Source organism: Lontra canadensis, unplaced genomic scaffold (assembly GCF_010015895.1).
Source record: "Lontra canadensis isolate GAN:19392208 unplaced genomic scaffold, GSC_riverotter_1.0 scaffold17, whole genome shotgun sequence".
Classification (NCBI taxonomy): domain Eukaryota; kingdom Metazoa; phylum Chordata; class Mammalia; order Carnivora; family Mustelidae; genus Lontra; species Lontra canadensis.
The window spans coordinates 3903872-3928552 of NW_022631011.1; positions in this window are offsets into that span (position 1 = coordinate 3903872).

A 24681-nucleotide genomic window follows, 5' to 3' on the forward strand; every position below is an offset into this window, starting at 1 on the left:
GTTGAAACTTTACATTTGTTTTTACTTAGTTATTTGCATAATAGTTATACCCCTTGTTAGAATATGAGCTCTAAAAGGATGAGTACCTTTGTTTTTGCTCATCAGGGTATCCCAGATGCTTATAGATGTGCATTCAATATATATCAAATATATGTAGAAACCTAAATGTATAATGTTTGAAGGTAGAGCCTCTAGGAAATCAGTCATCATTTAGTTAGAACCCTCATCAGTGGAATTAGTGCTTTATAAATGAAGTCCCAAAGAGATCCTTCTCTTCTTCCTCCTTGTGAGGTTACAGTGAAACGATGGTTATTAATGAGGAAGCAGGTCTTCCCCAGACACTCAGCCTTCTGGCATCATGGTCTTGGAGTTCCTAGCCTCCCAAACTGTGAAAAATGTATGTTTGTTGTTTATGAGTCACTCAGTTTATAGTATTTTGTTACAGCAACCTGAATGGACTAAGACAGTAAGTAATTGTCAAGTGAATGAATGGATGAATGAAGCTTACGTGTGTCAGGTAAGAGGAATTTGATTTTTTAATTGAAACACTGACAACTCCTACAGGACTGAATAAAAGAACTTCAGGGGAAGGGTGGTATGGTTGCCACTTAGAATATAGTGTAAGAGTACCTGATACTGGGACTTGAGAAGGAGCTGCCAGCTGAGGAAGGGAAAGTCAAGGTGACAGTAGAGGGGTCCCAAAATAAACTTCTTTGATCTGAGAGTCTGAGCTGATGAAGTAACAACATTTACACTGCTTCATACATGGATAAGCTGAAATGGTGAATTGCTACATTTCTTTGGCCATGTTTTGCAAATAAAATTCAGATTTTAATTTTCTTGCCAGAATGTCTGAAGTCTAGCTCAGACCCCATTGCTACACCATTTTCAAAATACCATTGTTGCCTTTCTGCATGATGTCTGTCAGCCCAATCATTCTGAAGTAGGGGCAGGTTGGAAGTATGTGGTTTTGTAACCCAGTGTCATCATTTTATAATAGGCTCTAAACAAAAGTTCCATCTGTTTCGAGACAGAGTGATCCAATCTGATTTATTCTGATTTGCCTCCAAAAAATAGAGCAAGGACAAAAAAAATTCAGTCTTGGTTAATCTCTAAAGGGTAAACATAAAAAAGATTATTAAAATGAGACTAAAAATTATGCATCCATTTTACATAAGAAAAAGCCCAAGCCCAGAAATATGAAAATTTGCTAAACGTCTCACAGCTAATCATAGCAAGTCTTTTAACAACTAGTCCAAAACCAGATCTCATATTCCAAAATAGCTCTTTTAGTTAAATTACTAAAAAAAAAAAGGGGGGGGGGTGGATTATTATACTTGTTCTCTTTTATGCCACTCTTCTGATACCTGAACATGCAGGGGAAAAAAGTGTAAAAGTGGATCCCTCAGATATATGAGGCTTGGCTAAATATCTGTTTTAAATGAGAATCTGCAACTTTTTATGTGAAGGGTCAGATAGTAAAAATGTTTTGCTTATGGGCCATACGGTCTTTAATGTGGATACTCAGCTCTGCTATTATTGTATAAAATGTATATATGTAAAACTCTTAAGAGAAAATTATAAAAATGAGTATGATAATGACTCTCTTATACAGACACAAAATAAATATGGGTTAAAGATTTTTTACTCACATGAGGAAACCAAACAGATATTACAACCAATGCAAAAAGGTCAAAGAATGGACACATAAAGATCAAAATATTGCCATGAATGTATAAATGGAGGGAAAACTGGCATTTCCACAGGAGGGAAAATGGGTTGTACCCCCCACTAGGCAGTACTTATTTCCATGTCTATAGGCACAAATTACTTTTGCTTTGTTCTCAGTTAACTTATAACCTAACATTGTAAAACAACTCCCCTAGAATCCAGATCAGAAGGGCATACTAGAGACAGTGCCTAGTTTTTCACATATATTACAAAAAACAGATGAAGAACTTGAAGCCTTGTTTGTCTACCACTGCCTTAGATGAACTGAAGGTAGGTAAAGAAAGCTGCTATTTTCCTCACCAAAGAATCTATGAGAAAGCAAGGAGAGCATTCCTCCTGGTTGATATCACAGGAAAGCAAATATAGTCAAAACAACTTTGGAGTGAACTTGATAGAAGGGTTCATTTGTAGACATCTGTGAATGCTATGCTGCACAATGTAACTTCCCTACACTGAGTATTCCACTTTAAGGCTTGGAATCCTGATCTCTTTGTGCCTAAGACAGGAAAAATGAAAACCCTTTATTGTAATTTCCTTGATTTTCCTGAGAATAGATATAAAAGAGAGATATAAAAGAGTAGATATAAAAGAAAGTAGATGTAAAAATCTTAGAAATGCATAAAGTACCAGAATAATTATACAGTGAACCAACACACATAAAGCTCTGATTTAAATTGCTGGACTTCTGACTGATGGTTTCAAGCTTCTTGTTCTAGCTTCAGTTTAATTTGTTCCTCATCAGTGCTTGCCACCTAGGTAATTTGGGAGCAGATGGCAAGAAGAATGGAAGATATTCCATTAGAACTGCTGCCTACCTGCCTTTCACTCTGGGCCATTGGAGCCTTCCTGTGTGCTCTCTGATCCCTTATCACTAGCCCAGCAAAGTGATCTTTATTGCTTGTGATATAGTCCTTATTGCCTAATTAGAGGCATGGGGAAAAAGTGGGAGATGACTTCACTTGGGTTCATTAGGAAATAATATATCAGGCCTTGCTTAATTACAACTGAATTACTACTACCTATTATAGAGCAGAACCTTGCTGGAATGATAGAGGGTGGCAGAAGTCTCTGTCTTCCATTATTTCCAAGATCTGCATTAGCTCAGTGGGAAAGGGGAGGATTGCTCATCTGGGTTGGAGTTGCAACACACACACTGGCAAAGGGCATTATTTAATTGTGACCCCCTTATCACCAGATAATGTAATCATTGCCACATGCCAGTCAGTGAGTCACTCTTTGCAGCTGCTGAGGGCTCCGGTGGAAGGAAAATGCTAATTCTTATTGTTGGCAATTGCATCTGCATGGCACAGAAAAACATCTCACTCATTGTCTCTCACTGCTTAATTGCTGGACATAATGTCTTGTACTAAAAGGGAGGACAGAATGGATTAAACAAGAACATACCATCCTTTTAAATATAAAACAAAAATAGGATACTCCTTTTACTTCTTTTCCTAATTAGTAGAATAACGTTAGTGAATCCTTGCTTATTGCTGTATTCATATATTTGGCAATTATTTGTTTCATACGTACTGCATTTTAAACTTAGGGAAGGAAAAATGGATAAGCCCTAATCCCTGTGCAGCTGGAGAGTACATTAAAAAAAATGATAGTATACACATGCAAATATTTACAATATGATTTTTATAAAGGTATTTCAGATGAAGAAATGTTCATTGAAGAGAAGGAACTTAGGGAAAATGTTAAGGAATGGATAGAATTTAAACATAAAATCATTGAGGAAAGTGCATTACAAATAAAATGGCTATTGTGGGCAAAAATATGTAGCCCAAGTAACAGGGATCATGTATCAGAGACAACTTGGGTGCAGTTTAGAGTTGCCAAAAGTGTGATGAGGAATAAGATGGAAGATTAGATAGGGTATGATAATTCTGATTGTCTTTGATTTTTCTTTTTGGTTACTCCGTATCTCCTAACCTGTTCCAACCACATACTGATTTCCTTTAGAGAATTACTCAGTGTCCATAAATTAACAGGGAAATAATGCAAATCAAGGGTCATTCTTTCCCAACCAAGGTTAAATTGGTTGGTTGAATTTGTTCTGTTTGGTTAATCTAAGTTGGTTAAATTTATTCTGTTTCTAAGATCTTTAAATGTTCAGCAGAGTGTCAGAAGACCCGAGTAGAACCCAAACATGATGGTTCAGCCCTGGGTCCTAATTAGTTTTATCCAATTTTCAGTGCTTGATTTCCTGAAAACTATTCATTTTGTGGCTAGGCTTTATCTTGATTTATTAACTTCTCTTTTTAATTAAATTATCCATTAATGTTTTAACCAATCCACGGACTATTAAAATCCACAGATATCCTAAAAGCTATGGGAGATATCATTCTACTCTCATACTATTAAAATATTTGATACTATTTGCTCTTCTTAGATGTATGCAAAGTATCAGGTCAAAGGGATTATGATTTTGTTAAAGATAGAGTCACTTGAATTTAGTAATTAGAACTGGGTATATGGATGATAAGAGTTTCAAGAGAAACCAAAAAATGGCTAAAGCCCAAGTGAGTTGGAGATGAATGATACACTTAAAAAACAAAACAAAACAAAAAACTAACAAACCCAGGATTTTAGAGGGAAAGTTTCCATTTCCTTTTGATTTTTTTTAAAGATTTTATTTATTTATTTAAAGAAAGAAATCACAAGTCGGGAGAGAGGCAGGCAGAGAGAGAGAGGGCGAAGCAGGCTCCCCGCTAAAGCGAGAGCCCGATGTGGGGCTCGATCCCAGGACCCTGAGATCATGACCTGAGCCGAAGGCAGAGGCTTTAAACCACTGAGCCACCTATGCGCGCCTCCTTTTGATTTTAATAGTTGTTGAGATGTTCCAAAATGGAATGTTCTGACTTTTCTTAAAAGTCAGTTTTTGAAAAAGGTAAAATTATGACTTTCATACATGTGTAAAATGACATGTCAAAGTTTTCATTTAACCCATTAGTTAAAGGAGAGAAACACATACACACACACACCCCAATGTTACAGCCAATTGAAGGAGAATCCATAGAACACAATTATAGACCAGGAATATTGAAATGAATTTGTAAATGAATGCAAACCTGGCTTTTTTCACGCTGGGTAGGAGAGCTAATTAAACCTCCATTGGACAAAATGTATTTGCTTGTCTCAGTTTTCTGTACCTTTTATCTCAATATGGTTGTAAAATATAGTCTTATCAAAGACAAAGACACTTATCAAGTCAGTCATTCCAGAGGGGCTCCATCATTCCAGTGAAAGGATGTTCAGTAATCTCTTTCACTTATTTCCGAGTCCTAAATTTCTCCTTATAGTCTTAAGAAGTAAGGGAAATGTTGAAGTAGTTTTTACAAAACTTTCTGCTGAAGATGCTTGATACTTGGATGAGGAGAAAGACTGGGTGCAGTGAAATCTAAAATCTATTGCTACTTTGATATATTGTTTTGCCACACTATTTTCCCCCTCTTAAATGTATACAAAATATCGGTTTGAAAGAATTTCAGGCCAGAAGAGGAAATAAAGTTTGATATAGCTACCTATTACTAAATCATGGTTTCTTCTCTTCATTCAGGGAGTGTGCTGTTTTGTAACAAAAGTTATTCATTCTAAATATTTTAGAACCTCTCGTTTGTATCATTTTTATGAGGCAACTATAGAATCATTCATGGGTAACCTGAGAGATAGGTGCCATATGCAATGCCGATAAGTGCTTAAGCGTCCCCGAGATGGTCTATGTGATAGTCCCCATTACATAGGGAAGTTCCCATCCTGATATTTGTGTTCACCATCACTGACCCCTTTCCATAAAAGCATTAAGGAATCCTGCTCCATTCAAACCCAAGTACACATAGAGTCATTCTTAGGCTTTGAAGCCTTAGTTTAATGCATATAATCTATTCTTTGCTGAAAGCAGGACCAAGGGAAGTGGCCATGTTAGAACACCTGGATCAGGAAGGAGTGTCAGTGGCACACAGAGATGGAATACCAGGAAGTACAGAGGCACCCCTGAACCTCAGAGTGCTGGCACCCATCAACCCTTTCTATTAAGCAAAAGGAGAGAAGTTACTCTTAACCCAAAGCTGGTTCTGAAAGATTATCATTGTTTCAGAAAACTTTCAGACCCTGGTGATCTTACATCAGAATCAAATGGCAAAATCCTAACTCCAGAGGCAGCTGGCTCTTCACTTTCTCGGATTTGTACCAGAACAGTTCAGTGATGCTATGGAAAAATCATACAATGAGACAGATTTGTACTGCCAATAAATCATGATTGCCACTCTCAACTTGGCTGTCAACAGTGCTCCACAAACACATGACCATTCTTTTGCCAGTTCACTCTCCCTTCTTACCCAGTGCCTGATTCAAACCTTAACCATTCTCCTTTACAGAGAAAACAGATCCCATCAGACAGGAGCTCCAGTGATTTTCTGCAGACCAGATTTCCAAATATCACTTTTCCTGCTCTCATTTATATTGAAAATGGAGGTGACCATTCTCCTATCTAAATTGAGTATTTTCAATTTCATTACAAAACTTACCACATCTTGCTTTACACTATTAATCGTATCTACTCTGGTCTGCCCACTAGCTCTTAAGAATATGCCAATCACTTCCAGATAGAATAGTCTTTTTAAAAATTTTTTATTTATTAACATATAATGTATTATTTGTTTCAGGGGTAGAATGAGGTCTTAACTGGTCGGACCACACTTCTTCCTCCAGCCCTACCATTGCTTCTGAAGATCCCTTTGTAGTCCATTTTCTCTAGAGTTATTCACCCATGTTTCTCAATTTGTCCACTCATCATGCAGTTCTTCTGCCTCTCCAATCCATATTCTCCTAGTACTTAGACAAAAATGGCTCTGCTGTCTCCAATAACCTCCTTGTTATTAAATGCATTGCCCAGGGGTGCCTGGGTGGCTCAGTGAGTTAAAGCCCCTGCCTTTGGCTCAGGTCATGATCCCAGGGTCCTGAGATCGAGCCCCGCACTGGGCTCTCTGCTCAGCAGGGAGCCTGCTAGCCTGCTTCCTCCTCTCTCAGCCTGCCTCTCTGCCTACTTGTGATGTCTGTCTGTTAAATAAATAAATAAAAATCTTAAAAAAAAAATGCATTGCCCAGTTTTCAGCCTCTCTCAGCAGTATTCAACAATGCAAGCCACTCCTTTTTTGACATGCCATCCATATCACCATATCCTCCTTTCATCCTCCTAATTCTTTGACTACTTTCTCTTAGTTTTGTTTTTTTGTTTTTTGGTTTTTGTTTTTTTCCCTTAGACTGGCACAAAGTTCAGACATAACTAATCACTTCTCCCAGATTTTCTCTCCTGATTCATGTTTTTTGTGGCACCACATGCCTTCAACTTTCCTTTTATATATTGTTAATTCTCAAATTTAAATTTCTAGACCAGCAATACTCCTTATAATTCTAGACATATTTATTAGCAAACTGTCTTCCGAGAATTTCTACTGGCTTATTGTCTCAGTATGAAAATGTGACCCCATAATCTTTTTCCTTAACAACTGGTAACCCTGCGTGTTTTCTTTCACAATTAATAGTACCCCCATTCTAACCAGTTGTACGGGTTTCTCTCATATCTACTGGATTTAAACCATTTTAACCATTTTAAAATCTCTAATACTATTTTGAAATCTATGATTTTTTTCTATTCCACTACAGTAGCACAAGTGGCAGAGTTCCTCATCCAAGTCATCAAGATGACATTTACCCTCTCCCATTTATTCTTCCCATAGCTACAAGGCACTCATGCTGTTTTCTTATGGAGTTCTCAAAACCTGTTGCTTCTAGATTCAAACTCAGGTGTCTCCCCAGTCCCCTGTATTTGATTGTTTCTAAGGAAGGTTTCGTTCAAGTGAATAAGGATTCTATGGTCTTGAAGTGATGGAATGATAGAAAAGATGAGGGAGAGCATTACAGAGGAAAAACATTTTTTAAGAAATCTGATTTCATGTTTGAGAATCCATGAGGAAGGCTAACATGACCTAGGCCTGGGAGTGACTCATGCATGACTGGCAGCTGTGAGAGACCAGCAGAGGACATACCTTATTGTGCCACTCTCCTAACTCAGGTCTTTGTTAGCACTGTCACATGGATATCCCTCCTTCTAAAATTAGGCAAGTACTCTTGACTACAGTAGCTCCATCGAGAAGAAAATAAATTTGGTCTGCTGCTAGTCATGGCTGTCAATATACACTTCCCATTCTTCCCACTATTTAACTTCTCCCTTTTCACTTAATGCTATGTTACTTCCCTGTCCTTTTCAGCTGAAATGTTTTTAACAACTCTATTGAGATATAATTTGCATTTCATAAAGCCACCCATTTGAATTTTAGTAAAACTACTAAGTTATGCAACCATAACCATAATTTTAAAATATTTTTGTCATCCCACTAGAATCTCCTATGCTCTTTTACAGTTAATCCCCATTTCCATCCTCAGCCCTAGGCAACCACTAACCTACTTTTTGTCTCTATAGATTTGCCTTTTCTGTATATTTCAGATAAATGAAACTGTACAGTATGTGGTCTCTGTGCCTGGTTTCTTTCACTTAACATAATGTTTTTGAGGTTCATCCTTGTGGTAGCACTTATCAATGGCTCATTTCTTTTTATTGTTGTATAGCATCTATGTGTGGAGGATGTGCCACACTTTTCCTAATCATTCTCCAGTTGATGGATATATAGGTAGTTTCCATTTATTGGCTATTATGAATAATGCTACCATGAACATTAACATGAAAGTTTTTGTTTGAAAAAATGATTTCATTTGGGTAATATCTAGGAGTGGAATTGCTGGGTTACATAGTAAATTTATATTTAACTTGTAAAGAAACTGCCAAACTCTTTTCTAAAGTGACTGAACCATTTTATATTAGTTGAAGTTTATCTTAAAAACAAGCAAACAACAAGAAAACCTCTTTTTTCCAAGGCATTAATGTAGGGAAAAAGAAAATCTGTTATTTCTTTTTCTTTCCTTTCTTTTTAATAGGCTATTAAGTTAACTGAAATTTGGATGAGTGTAGGTGTGGGCAATGTAGCAGGGGAGGATAGGAGAGACACTACATAACTCAACTTAATGCCATTACCCAATTCAGAAACTTTAACTTCTGAAAAATTAATGTTTCTTTAAATCAAGAAGGAGTTCTAAGTCTTATCAAATTACCTCTAATCTGCTGGTAGCTCCTTCTGCCTGCTTTCCTGTGTTAAGAAATATTATGCATCTAGATCTTTGTTCAGACTCAGTGGGAAGAAGAACACTGATTGATTGGTGAGGGCTCTTCTGGTCCAGTGACAGGGGGTATCTTATCCTTTCAGCCATTTTTTTTTTTTTCTTGTATGTTTCTTCTTAGAAGAAAAAGATTGCATCAAACAAAACCCAGTTTTAAAATGAATTTTTTTTTAAGAACCCTTAAACAGTAAATGATTGCTTGATTCAAGGGAATGAATGCTTGTAGTCCAGTTTCAGGTTGAGTGATAGTGGTATTGGGGGCAGACAGCCTCCTTAAAAATAGGCTTCGTGTCAGGACATGTAAGGCAACATTTTTCTAATTTTAGGTATTAGTCTTGACTGATATAGTCTGTTACTCTTAATCCAGAAATAGTTTTCTGCTTGCTTTCCTTTTGGATCTTCAGTATCTTCTGCCTGCTTATTTCTGCTTAACCTTTTTATGACAAAATTAAGCAAAGAAGGGTTGATGGGGGCACAGTGTACATATGTAGTCTTTCTTTGTGGTGAGGAGTCAGCCAAAATCACAGATTTCCAGTCTTACACAATAGGAGCTTTGCAATTTGCCCAGCCCTTCCCACCCACTGTGGCAAGTGTTCTCTTTTACAACCATCAGCATTCTCAAGGCAGCTGAATATGAGTCTGTAATTACAATGGTAACAATGGCTGCAGGGCAGGAAATGTGTGTGAAATATAATACAGATGAGAGCAGCATTATGCCCAAACTGCTCTAATGGTCTCAGGACCTCACCAGGTGGTAAGCCATCTCCCTCGATTTTAATTTCCACCTACCATTTGCCAGGTAACCTTTGCCCAGTCACTTACCATCCCAGGGTGCTGTCCTCAAAAGGGATGATGTGATTGGTCCTTTGCTGGCCTGGCAGGAAGATCCCCCAGCTGGATGAGATCATGCAGACAAAGCTAACAGAAAGTGGTACTTCATTATATGGACAGAAATGGAACTGGAATGGGAGAAAGGTCTGCTTTAAAGCCATGACAACAAGGAGGGAGAAAAGGGAATTTGATGGAAAAGGCTCTGGAAAAACTTCCCTGCCTCTGTATATCACCAGTGGTATCTTTTCACAAGGGAAAAAACTGATGTGGTAGAATCATCCCTCTACAGAAAAGCATAAATGATATGTAACAGGAAGAAAAACATTTTTTAAAATTCCCTCAGCACTTCTGACTTTAGTGTGTACATGAATCACCTGAATATTTTGTTAAAATGCAGATCCCAATTCAGTAGTCTGGGGTGAAGCCTGAGATTCTCCATTTCTGACAAGCTCCAAGGTATTGCCAATGCTGCTGGTCCTAGGGCTACATTTTGAATAGTAAAAGTTGAACCTACATCCCTCTCCCTGATTTTTCTCTCCGTGTGTGTGTGTGTGTTTAAAAAAAAATTACACCCCAAAAGTACAGTGTTTAGGTCAAGATCTCATGGATATTTTTGTGGTATCTTTGTGGCAGGATGAGTATAGGTGTTGGGTCGCCTTGGGCTCCTTCTCAAACCTAAGTTCTTACCATAGGAACACTAAGAAGTGGCAGAAAAAGCACAAATAGAAGTTAATTTAGGGGCTGAGAGATATAGGCCCTATTGGAATATGAAAATAGGAGGAAAAAAAGAGTGCATATTAAGGATTGGATTAATTATTTTATTGAACATTCAGCTTCTGGGGAGTGTTAGAAAGCCTGTAACTGTGTGTGCCAAGGACTGATTATTCTGCCTTCAATTAGCAGCAGATTTGAGTACGTAAATCTATGCTTCCTTTACTCTCGATTATATAGTAGGTAGGTCTAGAATGATCTGATGATTGCTTCCAGCTCTTAACATTTTATGATTCTCTAATGGATTTAAAAATGCCAGATCCGTTTTGTATTGTTTTGTTTTGTTTCCTTTCTGCCTCCAGGAAGTATAGTATGTGACTAAAAGAGAAGAAAAGTACTTGGGGAAAGTCCAAAACTTTTTAGAAATTTATATTATTTGCTTAAGTGTTATTTCTTTCCTACATTTCCAGAAAAGTGTGCTGAGGTGTCTAGAATAAATAACAGTCAGTAAACTTAAGTTTAAATTTCCAGTAAGTATAGCTGAATAAAGGCTTGGACGACTGTACATGAGGATTGGAATTAGTAGAGGGTATCTTTATGAGGTGCATATTTTCATTCCATATCACTATTGAAAATACACATTACAAAAATGCTTATATCAGCATGGGCTTGTTAAGATACACCACATTTTTATTCTTCTATCCATAATTCTAGCTAGGTTGCAGCTGGCTGAGAAAATTGTTGATACTTCCAGAACATGTAGAGAAGTGTGTTCCTTGCACTTTATGAAGTATGTTTCCTATGCTTAAATTATCATTTACTCAGACAGTACGTATTCTTTTCTCCCCACAGTAAAAGAAGAAAGTTACCCAAATCTAATCATATCAACAGTTTCCCATTTTATTCTATTATCCTTGTATTTTTAATGCCTGGTTTAGTTAATGAGATTTGAAAGTTTTATAATGAGAGTATTTGAAACAGAATTCATTAACAGACAGAGATTTTTCTACCATATTCAGAAAATTACATAGTAATAAAATAGAAATATGATTTGAGGAATTTCAAATACAAATTGATTTTTACATTAATAATTTCAATATCCAATCCTGGCAAAGGGGAAAGACTGGCTCAATGTGTAAGTTAGATATGAAAGGAAACAAGCACTTATTACTCCATATGCAACTCCATATTAGGCAATTTGAGGTCACAATCATGTAAGACACGTTTCCTGCCTGTTCAGTGTTCATTGTCTACTCAGATGACCAACATACAGGAACCAACTGAGAAAGCAAATGAGACAGAATAGAATTAGAATAGTGATGTATTGTGTTGTTTTAGACTGCAAGTGATAGTTTCATTTGGAGACTTGGGACAATATTAAACCAAGGAAAGTTTCGATGAGAATAAGAGTACTAAAATAGAGAAGGGTCAGAAACAGAGCTAGTCCAATTCATGATGATCCAGTTTTCTCTAGTTGCACATAGTTTTGTTTGTCTGTCTCTGGTTTGTTTATCTTTTTAATATAGACTATCCATGATTGTTACCAGTGCCTGGAGAAATTAATCAAATATCAGAATACCTAGACTCAAGTCCAGGTTAGTGTTATGCAGGAAATTTACACTTAGCATGCATCTGAGAGACAATCATTCTAGAGGCAATAGGAGCAAATAAAAGTGAACTCACCTCAATTGAAATCAGGAGATGTCTTGTGTTGGTTGACACAGAGGAGAGTCACCTTGGAGGAAAGCACATTATCTGTCCTTTAGATTTATTCTACTGTCCAGATCCCATCTGAATTTATGTGTGAGTATTATGATAAATAAGAAGACTGAAAAGTTGAAAGAGCTGTTTTATTTCATAAAGTCTGTAAGACATTAGGATATGAACACTACTTTGGTGTCTTTTATAAGCATGTTCCTTTCAAAAAAGGAAAACATTTAGCTTTTTATTTCTGAATTCGTAGCTTCTTTGGGCTCTGGCAGAAGGTAATTCCTGGATGACACAGGGACATCTGGAAGATGTCCAGAGAGAGACTCCAGTCCCTGCTAGGAGACAGTAAAGTCCAATGGACCTCTCAGTTCTCAACAACAACAGAAGAACAGAAAAGGAAAGAAATAGCTAATGCCACGCAGTTACTAGCTGGGCAATTTACTAGACCTAGGTTAGATAGAAAGTCACATGAGACATCCTTGGGAGCTTCTTAGTTAAATTTAAGTGGAATCATTTGTAATAAGTTCAAAGGGAGGGTAGAGACAGATGAAAGGAGACAGTGAAATCTGGGCTATTATTTGAAGCCTCAGATCTTTAAATGAAGCCTAGAGCAACTCTGCATGTATATGGTATCAGTATCATGTTGATAGTTACCCATCTTGAAGTTTTCTAGCTTTTTGAGAAATAATTGTTTTTTGATCTCTTCCTCTGGATGTATTTATTTCTTTCAGATTGTGTTTTCCTGAGAAAATTAATTAATTTATTAAACAGCTATTACAAAGGATCACTTATTTCATTATTAAACTCATTGTTTACTGGTTTTGTATATATGTACATGTATGTATGTGTATATATGTCTATCGAGAATATATCCTATATTTTTATTTTCTATTTTTACTTAAATTTTTATGTCACATTTTTATTTACTTTCTCCTATTTTCATGAGAGGTTTTGATACTTTTCTTTGTCTCAACACAACATCCCCTCCAGTTCAAGCTAAGGATTGGAACTTGGCTTCTGCTTCTGGAATCTTACATTTTCTATCACATAGCTTCATTTTCTGGGAAGTTCATATAATCTTTTGGTTTGGGCTTTCCAGAATGATCTTCCCAGTATTTTTTTGAAAACTTACCCTTGTCTGAAGGACAGAAGTATATCTCATTTTTTAATGGCTAAGTGACTCAAGTAAGACTTAGAAATTCTTCCATGGGCTTGTTCTAATTCTAGTTTATGAGAAAAACTCACTACTTCTCAAGTCACAAATCTACAGATCTAAGAATCTACAGCTTTCTATGGCCATTCTGCTGCAGTCACAAGAAGAAATGAAAAGAAGATGTAAAAGTGAGAGCGAGGAGGGGAGAGAGCTGGAAGCATCAAGTACATGTTTTAGGTCTTTGTGGTCCCCCAAATCCCTGATTCCTTTATTTCTGATCATATCTATTAGCTCTCAAAATTGATTTTAAAAAAAATTCCACACATTTAATCTACTTTGAGCTGAGTTACTGTCACTTGTCACCAAAGAAATTGTAATATATCACACAAATATGATTGAGATGTTTATGATAATTCTGTCATTTTCTGAATACCATTCTCTGATATTTTCCAGGCATGTGATATGTAGAAGGTCATTAATTCAAAATGAATGTTTCCTATGTTTTCTGTTTTCATAATAATAATTTAAAAAGAACATTTAAAGCAATGAATTTCCCTCCCAGTGCAGGTTTGGTTTACTGTTCTCATTTTCATTATTCTCTAATTCAGATGATGATTATTCTTATTTTATTTATAGTCTTGAAGTTTCATTGCAACTTGGACAACATAACTCAGAATTTTTTAATGCATATGGTATTTTCTGTGGTTTTTTAGAAAAGATATATTCTGTATTTGCAGGATGATGCTTTAATTACAAATCCACTAGATACATTGTTAATTTGCTACTATTTCCCTGCGTTGATGTGGTAATTTTTTTGTGAAAGTTTGGGAGGATAGAATATTGGTTAAATGTCCATCATATTCTCTCTACACATTTTCCTTTCATATTATAGCTTTAGTATTTAGTTGTTTTGACTGTAAAAATTCCACTTTCCTTTCAAATTTCAGTAATGAACATATATTACTTTATAACCAGAAAATAAAATTTCATTACAAAGATAAATAATCTTCTTTTGTTATATTTATATGCTATCTGTTAAATTGGCTTAATAACACTTTATTCTTTCTGTCTTGCAGTTGGCTTTGTCTGACTGACATTTATTAGCTGTGTAGGTACAAGTCACTTAACCTCTCTGGATCTCAATTTCCTCATCTGTAAAGTATGAATATTAATATGAACCTTCATATGAGCTGTTTAGGAGTATGAAAGGAGAATGTTTCAGTCTGAATATAAGGTCACTTCAAGGTATAGGAAAGCTTTAAATCCAGAGGAACACTTAATTCTCTGTCATTTTTATATAGTCCTTATAAACACAGTGCTTTCCCAGCCACAAAGCACCTGAACACTAGATGCTTTGACAGAACAGAGCAGAGATTATTTTATTTTTCTTGACTCAGCTGAAGAGGAAATATATATAAACTTAAGGCCAATAATGTTTGCATTCTCTCAATCCTTCCATTCTTTATAACTTTTTGCACTTTTCAGAATTCCAGAGCCTTAATATCCTTATTTGTTTGATGGGTTTAATAGCTGTGTTGGATTTTTGGTGTGGATTAGAGATACTTCATGTAAAATACTTAGTCTTTGACTGACACAAAGTGGGTGCTCAGTGGGTCATGCAGGTGTTTATGGCTTTCAGTCCAAGCACAGTTAGCTACAAGGCTATTCCTTGCTTACAGAGGGCCCTGAAGTCCTGGCCCTTTCTAACAGAGCTGCATGATCTTGCAGAAAATCACTTAATGTTCCTGATGGTTTTTTTCTCCCTCTAAGAAATCTATTTGAGAACTCTTTTGTGACCACCTTATATTTTTAATGAAGAGCAAATAATACAATTGATGTAACTGAACTTTTTTTTTTGTTCCCTTAATCCACCATAATAACCTTCATTAAACAAGCAAAATATTTTATTTATTTATTTGAGAAAGAAAGAGAGACCAAGCAGCAGAGGGGGTGGGAAGGTAGGGCAGAGGGAGAGGAAAGAAAGAGAATCTTCAGCAGACTCTGTGCCCATGATCCTGAATTCATGACCTGAGCAGAAAACAAGGGTCAGATATTTAACCCACTGAGCCACCCAGCTGTACGCCCCCCCCCCACACCCAACTTTCTTTTTAGTACTTTTAAATTTCTGAGTTGTGCATTTGAGACCTTTCAGGGTTTGGTCTCAATATTTAGACTAAATTTCTTTTATATCCAACCTAAATCTTTGCTTCAACCATATTAAATTAACTGAGATTTTCCAAAGTCACTGAACTGTTTCTTGTTTTGGAGATTTTGCATAATGGGGCTCCTTCTCTGCAGAGAATACTCCTGCATCCTATCTCTCTCCAACTCCTTTGTTTGGCTTTCTCTTTTTGGAAATTAGGCCTCAACCCTCATGTCACCTCATGCAGAGAAACATCTTTAATTCTCCAAAAAGAAACTGGTATCATGTTATTATTCCCATTACCTAATTTATTAAATGCCTCATCCTTATCTATCTCTGGACTTATTTATATCCCTCAGAATTATGTGAGTCTTATTTTCTCACAGTCTGTCTGGGAACACATTGCTTAATAGCTTAAGAGCTATTAATTTTATTTATTAATTTTATTTATTTAGCTTAAGCTAAATCGCTTAAGAGCTATTTGTTGAATAGATAAAATAATGAAATACGCACACACACACACACACACACACTTCATTATTATTATTTTAATACACCTGCCCAAATCAAATATCAGTTTTGAGGAGTTCAGTGGGTAAATAAATTCTTCATGGAAGAGGGGAAGAATTCAATGATCTGTATTTTTAAAAGGAGTTTTTTAAAATTTAAATTACTAAGCAAAAGTTATCATCAGGTAAAAGAATCTGATATTGTTCTGTGTAGTAAGAATTATGTTTTGAACCAATAACCTTTCAAAGAAGCTTTTATATTCAAAAGTGTGGCCATGCGGAAGTCAAGTTTCCCCTATGCTTTGTAACAATTCTGAGGCTACAAGATATCGTATCTTTCTTTTGGCTTTACTGCCATCTGTTGTTCAAAGAAGTAATCGCATTTCTAGTATTTTTTAAAGGGTGATCCTAGATCACCTGTATGTGGAAAGTGCTAGCTCCTGGCTCCCACTACAGAAATCCACCAGATGTGTCCATATGGAGGCTGTGGTCCTGTGTTTTCAACAGGCTGACCAAGAGGAGAGGAGAATATTTGACATAGAATTTGATGCATATATCCCCAAAGTATTGTCACAGAACTGTTTTTAACTCAGCTGCAGAACTTTTATTTTCCCTTTAGCTGTCACCACCACCAGACCACTCCTTACTTTCAAGCCCCCACCTTGGGTGAAAAAGTACAATTTTTAAACATCACATAGGTTTGTGTAACATTTTGTTTTTGTTTTTTGCTGGTTTTTGTTTTTGCTGGTTCATTCACTGACTTACCCTTTTAGTAAATATACTGTTATTTATCCAAATGTGTGTAAAGAAAATGAGGTGAGAGGAAACCAGAGTTTATTTCCTCAGCCCCCTTAGATGTTAACTTTAGTTACTTACACACTCCATGAAGTACTCAGTCCTTTGAAATAAAGTTTCCATTTTACGATAATAAGCAGTTATTCATAGGAGTGGAGACATAATAAAGATTTACAAGTCATTATTACTTATTCTGCAGCAGTTTCTAAAGGAGCTGTCCTGTAGCTTAGAAAAGTGAGATCAGGGCCCTGAGACCTGAGGATTATGGAGAAGTCTGTGTTTGCAGGAGCTGCGGAAGGATCAGAAATCAGGAAGGGCAGTATTTTATGGGTCTCCTCAGTATCTGGAAGAAAACAACCATGACATATGTGGAGCAGCATCAGACCACCATTCATCAGGAGCTGGAGTGGAATTTAGCAGGGGTTAGACAACAGGCCCGAGTCCACATTTGGATTTCATAATTTTGTCCAAAGCTGGCTCTGTGTATCATAGGAACGTATTTTATTCTATACCTTCCTTTTAAGATGCTCTACATTCTATTTCCCGCTTGCTCACCCTGATACCAGTGTTCTTATATTAAAAAACATCTCTCTCTGGCCACAAACCTTAAATAAATAGCTGTAGTAATTTATATCTCATTAAGCTTATTAATATCATGTTTCTAGTTAACTATAACTGATATATTGGAAATTAGATTTTTATATATTGAGAAAGTTTCTTCATTCCTAGTGGAACTTAATTTTTATTTATAACCAGCTTGTCAGTTTATTCTCCTTGAATGTGCATCCTTAACTTCTTTTTTTCAAGAAAGCTTTAAATAATTTTATCCTTATTAATCTTCTTGGTATGCTATATCTTTCTGACAAATGAACTCTATCAAGCCAAGAGAAAATTATAAAGAAAGGTTACTGAATTTTATCAAGTGATTTTTTTCAGCCTGTACTGAATGGGTCACATTTATTTTTCTTTTTTAATACATTAGTAATATAAATTACATCAAGATACTTTACAATACCAAACCATTCTTGCGTATCTAGTATAATATATACTTGTTTTGGTGTTACTCTGTTATTCTTATTTGCCTAGAATAGATTTATAGTATTCTATTTCAAACTTGTGTTTCTATGATTATAACTGAGATTGGCCTTGTTTTTCTTTGTGTGTGTGTTTGTGTAAGTGTGTATCATTCTGAATATTCAGATGCTTATGCTGTTATAATATCTTGTTTTGGTTTTGATATCTAAGCTATACAAACTTATAGAATAAGTTGCAGAATTTTCTTTCTCTTCATGATTTGCAACAGATTATTTAATACGGGCATTAATCTTCTTCCCAAACAGTTGGTATGATTTTATCCATCACATTCTCAGGGACTGATCTTTTCTAGAGTAGATCATTGGTAGCATTGTTAGACTTCTGTAATGCTCAGACTCTGATTCCCCAATTCTTTTGTAATTAATATTGATTATATGTTTTTCAGAAAACATTTATTTTTCAATATTTTGGCATAAAATTATGACGGTTAATTATTATTTCATAATTTTAAATGTTAACTTACTTACAGTGGTGAATCATTGGGGTGTTCTAAGCAGAGGGTACTTAATCCGATCTACATTTTTAGTGGAAATTTTACTGAAGTATTACATATGTAAAGAAAAAGGCACACATTATAAGTATCCAGCTTGATGAATATTATAAATAAACACAAGTAAAACACTGTGTAACCTTCACCTTGTTTAAGCAACAAAACATTATCAGACACTTTGTGTTCTTTTATAGCCTGCCCACTGCCTGATGAAGCTAACCACTATCCTGACTTGCAGCACCATAAATTAATTTTGCCTGCTTTAGGACTTTATATTATTGGAATTATATGGTATGCACTCATTTCTTTATTGTGTCTTTTGCTTAATAATGTTTGTGAAATTCATCCATATTTTTGCAGGTAATAGTAGAGTTCATTGTCTTTGCTGTATAATATTTCTTTGGATGAATATACCACAATTATTTATCAATTCTACTGTGGATCCATATCCTATATTTATCATTGTATTGGTTATTTATTGTTTTCAACTTAGGGCTTTTACAGTTGTTTTTATAGACACTTTTGTCCATATATTTTGGTAAAAATACGTATACAAATCTGTTACTTTAGAAGTTAGATTGATGGGTCTCACTCTATGTGTATAACGGACTTTATTAGATATTGTCAGAAAGTTTTTTGAAGTGGTTGTACCACCAGTTTTTGAAAGTTTCAGTTGCTGTATATCTTCACTGATTGATATTTTTTTTTGCTCTTTTAATTTTTACCATTCCATTGTTTGTACAGCAGAATTGAACTGTAGTTTTTTATTGTTGTTGTTTGTTTTTTTAAAGAGTTTGTTTATTTATTTGACAGACAGAGATCACAAGTAGGCAGAGAGGCAGGCAGAGAGAGCGGGGGAAGCAGGCTCCCTGCTGAGCAGAGAGCCCGATATGAGGCTCTATCCCAGGACCCTGGGATCATGACCTGAGCCGAAGGCAGAGGCTTTAACCCACTGAGCCACCCAGGTGTCCCTGAACTGTAGTTTTAATTAACATCTTTCTAAGAGCCAATTAAGTTGGGAAACTTTCATGTTTATTGGTTAAGTACTTATTTTCTTTGGAGAAGTGTCTCAATATATCTTTTGCCCATCTTTGTGTTAGATTTTCTACCCTTTTCTTACTGATTTTATAACTCCTGTGTGTACTCCAAGTGCAGGTTCTTTTTTTTTTTTTTATTTTTTTTAAAGATTTTATTTATTTTTTTGTTAGAAATGATTAGAAAATAATTAGAAATTATATCATTTTTCTTTTCTTTGAAACCCCAGAGTTTAGGAATTTTTAAAAATCAATTTTTACTTAATTTCATTGTGGTCTGAGAACATACTTTTTATAACAAATCCTTTTCAATTTATTAAGACTTATTTCATAGCCCAGAATATGGTCTAGCTTGGTAAATGTGTATTCTGTTGTTGTTGGGTGGAATAGTTTATAAATGTCAGTTAGGGGACGCCCGGGTGGCTCAGTGGGTTAGGCCTCTGCCTTTGGTTCAGGTCATGGTCTTGGGGTCCTGGGATCAAGCCCCACATCGGGCTCCTTGCTCAGTAGGGAGCCTGCTTCCCCCTCTCCCTCTGCCTGCTTCTCTACCTACTTGTAATCTCTATCTCTCTATGAAACAAATAAATAAAATCTTAAAAAAAAAAATGTCAGTTAGGACAAGTTGGCTGATAGTGTTATTAATGTCTTTTATGTCCATACTGTTTTCCTGTCTACTTGTTCTAACAGTTATTGAGAGATGAGTAGGTACATCTCCAACATGTTTATTTGACAATTTATCTTTGCAGTTATATGTTTTTGCTTCATTTATTTTCAAGTTCTGTTTGTAGGTGCATAAATATTTCAGTGTTTGCTTATGTTTTCTTGCTGAATTGACCTCTTTATGATTATGAAGTGAACATATTTATTACCAGCAATGTTCTTAGCTCTGAAATATACTTTGACTGATACCAGTTTAGCCATTCAAGGCTTCTTTTCATTAGTATATTATTTTTTATCCTGTTACTTCTAATCTATTTTTATCTTTAGATTTGCAGTAGATTTCTTTCTTTCTTTTTTTTTTTTTTAAGATTTTATTTATTTATCTGAGAGAGAGAGCAAGAGGACCCAGGACCCTGGGATCATGATCTGAGCTGTAGGCCAATCCTTAACTGACTGAGCCACCCAGGAGCCCCTGCAATGGATTTCTTATAGGCAGCATTCATTTGGGCCATGGTCTTTTGTCCAGTCTAACAATCATTACATTTTAATTGGATGGTTATATTACTTATATTTAATGTGATTATTTATTTTATTAGTTTTGATCTACCATATTTCAGTTTGTTTTATTTCAGCTGTTCTTTGCTTCATTTTCTCTTCTTTTCTGCACTCTTTTAGAATAATTGTGCAATTTTTGTGACTCCCATTGGCTTCTTGTCAGCTTAAGAGCCATAACTCTTCATTTTGTTATTTCAGTGGATGTTTTGGGTTTATAGTATATATCTTTAACTTTCCACGATCTACCTTGAAATGTTATTTTTTTCATCTTCTCTGTAATAAAAACACCTCGCAATGATATTTCAATTCCAATTTCCTACTTCTAGCCTTTGTGCTATTGTTGTCATTTTAATCTTTTATGTGTAAGTCCTGCAATCCACTGTTGTTATTCTTTAAACATTCAATTATCTTTTAAATAAATTTAAATAAAATTTTAAAGTTTTATATTTTTATCTATACAATTACTATTTCTTGTGCTCCTCCTTCCTTTGTGTATATTCAGATTCATATGTTGTATCATTTTCCTTCTGCCTGAAGGACTTGTGACAATATATTTTGTAGTGTGGGTCCACTGGTGATTATTTCTTTCAGCTTTGGTATTTCTGAAATGTTTTTATTATACTGTCACTTCTTAGTCTGTTCAGGCTGCTATCACAGAAAAAAAATAAAATGGGTGGCTTATAAACAACAGAGATTTATTTCTCTCGTTCTGGAGGCTGGGAAGTCCAAGATCAAGTTGATGGTAGATTTGATGTCTAGTGACAGTCTACCTCCTGGTTCATAGAGGAATGTCATCTCATTGTGTGCTTACATGGAGGAAGGAGCAAGGGAGCTCTCTGCAGTCTTTTTCAGAAAAGGACTAAGTGCATTTATGAGGGTTTTACCATTATATTCTAATTACCTACCAAAGGCCTCACCTCAGTTTGGGGATTATGCTTCAGTATATAAATTTTAAGGGAACACATATTCATTCTATATCATCCCACCCCTGGAACCCCCCAAATTCATGTTTTTCTCAAATGCAAAATACATTCCATCCCAGCAGCCCCAAAAGTTTAACTTGTTCCAGCGTCAACTCTAAAGGCTGAAATCCAGTTTTATCTAAAAATCATCTAGATCAGATATGGGTGAAACTCAAGGTACAGTTCATTCTGAGGGAAATGTTTTTCTGGCTATGAACCTAGGGAATCAAACAAATTATGTGCTTCCAGAATACAGTGGTGGTATAGGCATAGGAAAGACATTTTCATTCCAAAAGGGAGTAATACAAAAAAGAGAATGGAAGAAAGGAGAAATGGGTTCCCAGTAAGTTCAAACTATAAGGCAAACTGTATGAGATACCAAGTTCAGGAATATTCCTCTTTGGCTCAATGTTCTGCCCTCCAGGCACACTGGGGTTGCAGCCCCACCTTCCTCTACTGGGATAGTTATCTTGCCCACAGCTTTTTACTAGGCAGGGTTTGGCTCCCCTAGTTGGGAGGAGGCCAGTTATCCTCACTTTGTTGAAAGTGAGGCAGTGGTTCCTCCTTTAGAAATAAAAGAGGCAGCCTTGATGAACTGTGAATCATCTTTCCATCTGGAAGAATAGCACATCTTTGTTTAGGTACTGACTAGGGCCATGATTCATACTCATACTAATCTCCTAATCAAATAGTTGCTTGGTGGCAATACCCTGTTTTCTTCTGAACAAGTTTTCTTATTTTTTTGCAATATAGGTAAACAGAATTTTCCAAGTGTTTAGTTCTGTTTCCTTTTTTTGCGTAACAACTCTGTGTTTAAGCCATTTCTTTTCTTTTACATTTTACTATAAGAAGTCAGGAAGAGCAAAGCCACACCTTCATCACCTGGCTTAGAAGTGACTTCCTATAAATATCCAGTTTCATCACTCACAAGTTCTGTCTTCCACAAAACACTAGAACATGAACACAGTTCAACCAGGTTCTTCATTTTATTATATTAAGAATTGCCTTTCCTCCAGTTTCCAATAACATGTTCTTTGTTCCTATCTCATACTTCATCATCATGGCCTGTACCATCAATATTTCTACCAACATTCTGTTCATGATTATTTAGATAGTTCTGTGGGAAGATGGACAATTAAGGGCAGCATAGACTTTTTCTAGTGTGTACCTCAGAACTCTTCCAGCCTCTACTTATTACCCAGCTCTAAAACCACTTCCACATTTCTAGTTATTCACTATAGTAGCACCCCCCCCATCTTAGACCATTCAGGCTACTGTAGCAGAGTATCATAGACTGAATGATTTATAAAAAACAGAAACTTATGTCTAACAGTTCTGGAGGCAAGGAAGTCCAAGATCAAGGCTCCAAGACATTCAGTGTCTGGCAAGAGTCCAAATGTCTAGTTATAGCCATTTTTTTGTTTTGTCCTCATGTGATAGAAAAGTGACAGATTTCTTTGGGGTCTCTTTTATAAGGATATGAGTCCTATTCATGAGGGTTCTACTCTTACCACCTAATCACCTCTCAAATGCTCCACCTTCTAATTCCATCACATTAAAGGATTAGGGTTTCAAACTGTGAACTTGAGGAGAAGACAAACATTTAGTCTATGGCATTATTTATAAATACTTTTGCTGGATATAGAACTTAGGTTGACAGCTTGTTGGGTTTTTGTTGTTTTCTTTCAGTACTTCATTGTTTTCTTTCAGTACTTCATTGTCATCTTCTTTGCATTGTTTTCCATGGCAAATCTACTGTAATCTTTGTTTTGCAGTATATATATATTTTTTTCTTATGCTGAATCTAAGCTCTTCACTTTATCATTAATTTTGAGCAATTTTACTACAGTGTGACTTGATGTAGTCTTCTTTTGTTTGGGATTTATCGAGTTTTCTGGACTTGTCGATTTAAAATTTTCATCCAATTTGAAAATTTTGGGGCCATGACTTTTTCAGATATTATTCTTTCCTCTTTTTATATTAAAGTGCTTAGAGTTTCCCCCAAACTCACTGATGTTCTGCTCATTTCTTTTGTGCTTGTGTGTGACTTTTTTACTTTCTATGTCTTATTTTGAATATTTCTTTTGCTATGCCAATTTGAAATATGTCTCAGGCAGAAAAAGCTAGTATGGTTGTGGAATTCATCTATGTGCTTTCCTTTTCTCAAGATTCCTAACACTTTGACACCTATTGCCTAATACCTGAAGAAAAAAATTGCTTCATATATTTGTTTTGCCTGGTTTGTCTGTGTGTGTGTGTGTGTGTGTGTGTGTGTGTGTGTGGCTTCAGGTAAGTTCAATACCTAAAACTCCATTACAGCCAGACCTGAAAGTATTCCTGACAGATTTTTGAATAAAAACCATGAGTTCCCTTAATAGATTAAAATTTTTCTAAAATCTAGGGCCATGTATTAAATTGTTATATAAGTTAATTATAATATTTCAGTAGAATAATGTTAAGCAGATAGCTCTTAATAGTAGGATGTTTTAAATTCTTTATATAAATATCAATAAATGACCAGGGGTAGGATGTGGCTTGCAAGATTGTTCAAACCATACACCTTATCAGTAAAAATGCTTCAGAGACTTTACTGTCTTATTTTTAATTTCAGAGACAGTGAGAAAAGTATACAAACAAATAAACACGGACTCCAGTTTCAAGCCATTTCAACAAAAAAAGTCATTGGCATCCTATAACATTTTTAAATTTTAGAATGTTTAAAGATGTTAAGAGAGACTGTGCTTGCCTAGATAAAACTTGTCTATAACTGTGTGTGTGTCTGTTGGTAGAAAACTAAACTAATTGACATAAAAGGTCTGTCAAAGGAATGAGATTAACAAGAGGGACACTATTTGACTTTGTTAGGGTTGTTTCTTTGTTTGTTTGTTTAAGTGGGCTCCAAGACCAGCATGGAGCCAAATCAGCTTGAAGAGGGACAGTATTTGAAAGGGTGGATATACATTTGCTTTGCATGTAAGCATAGTGTAAGGTGCATCCTGGTTTCACCAAATCCAGAGAATTTTTCACTAACTTTATTTTATCAAAGAAATGTTCTAAAAATAT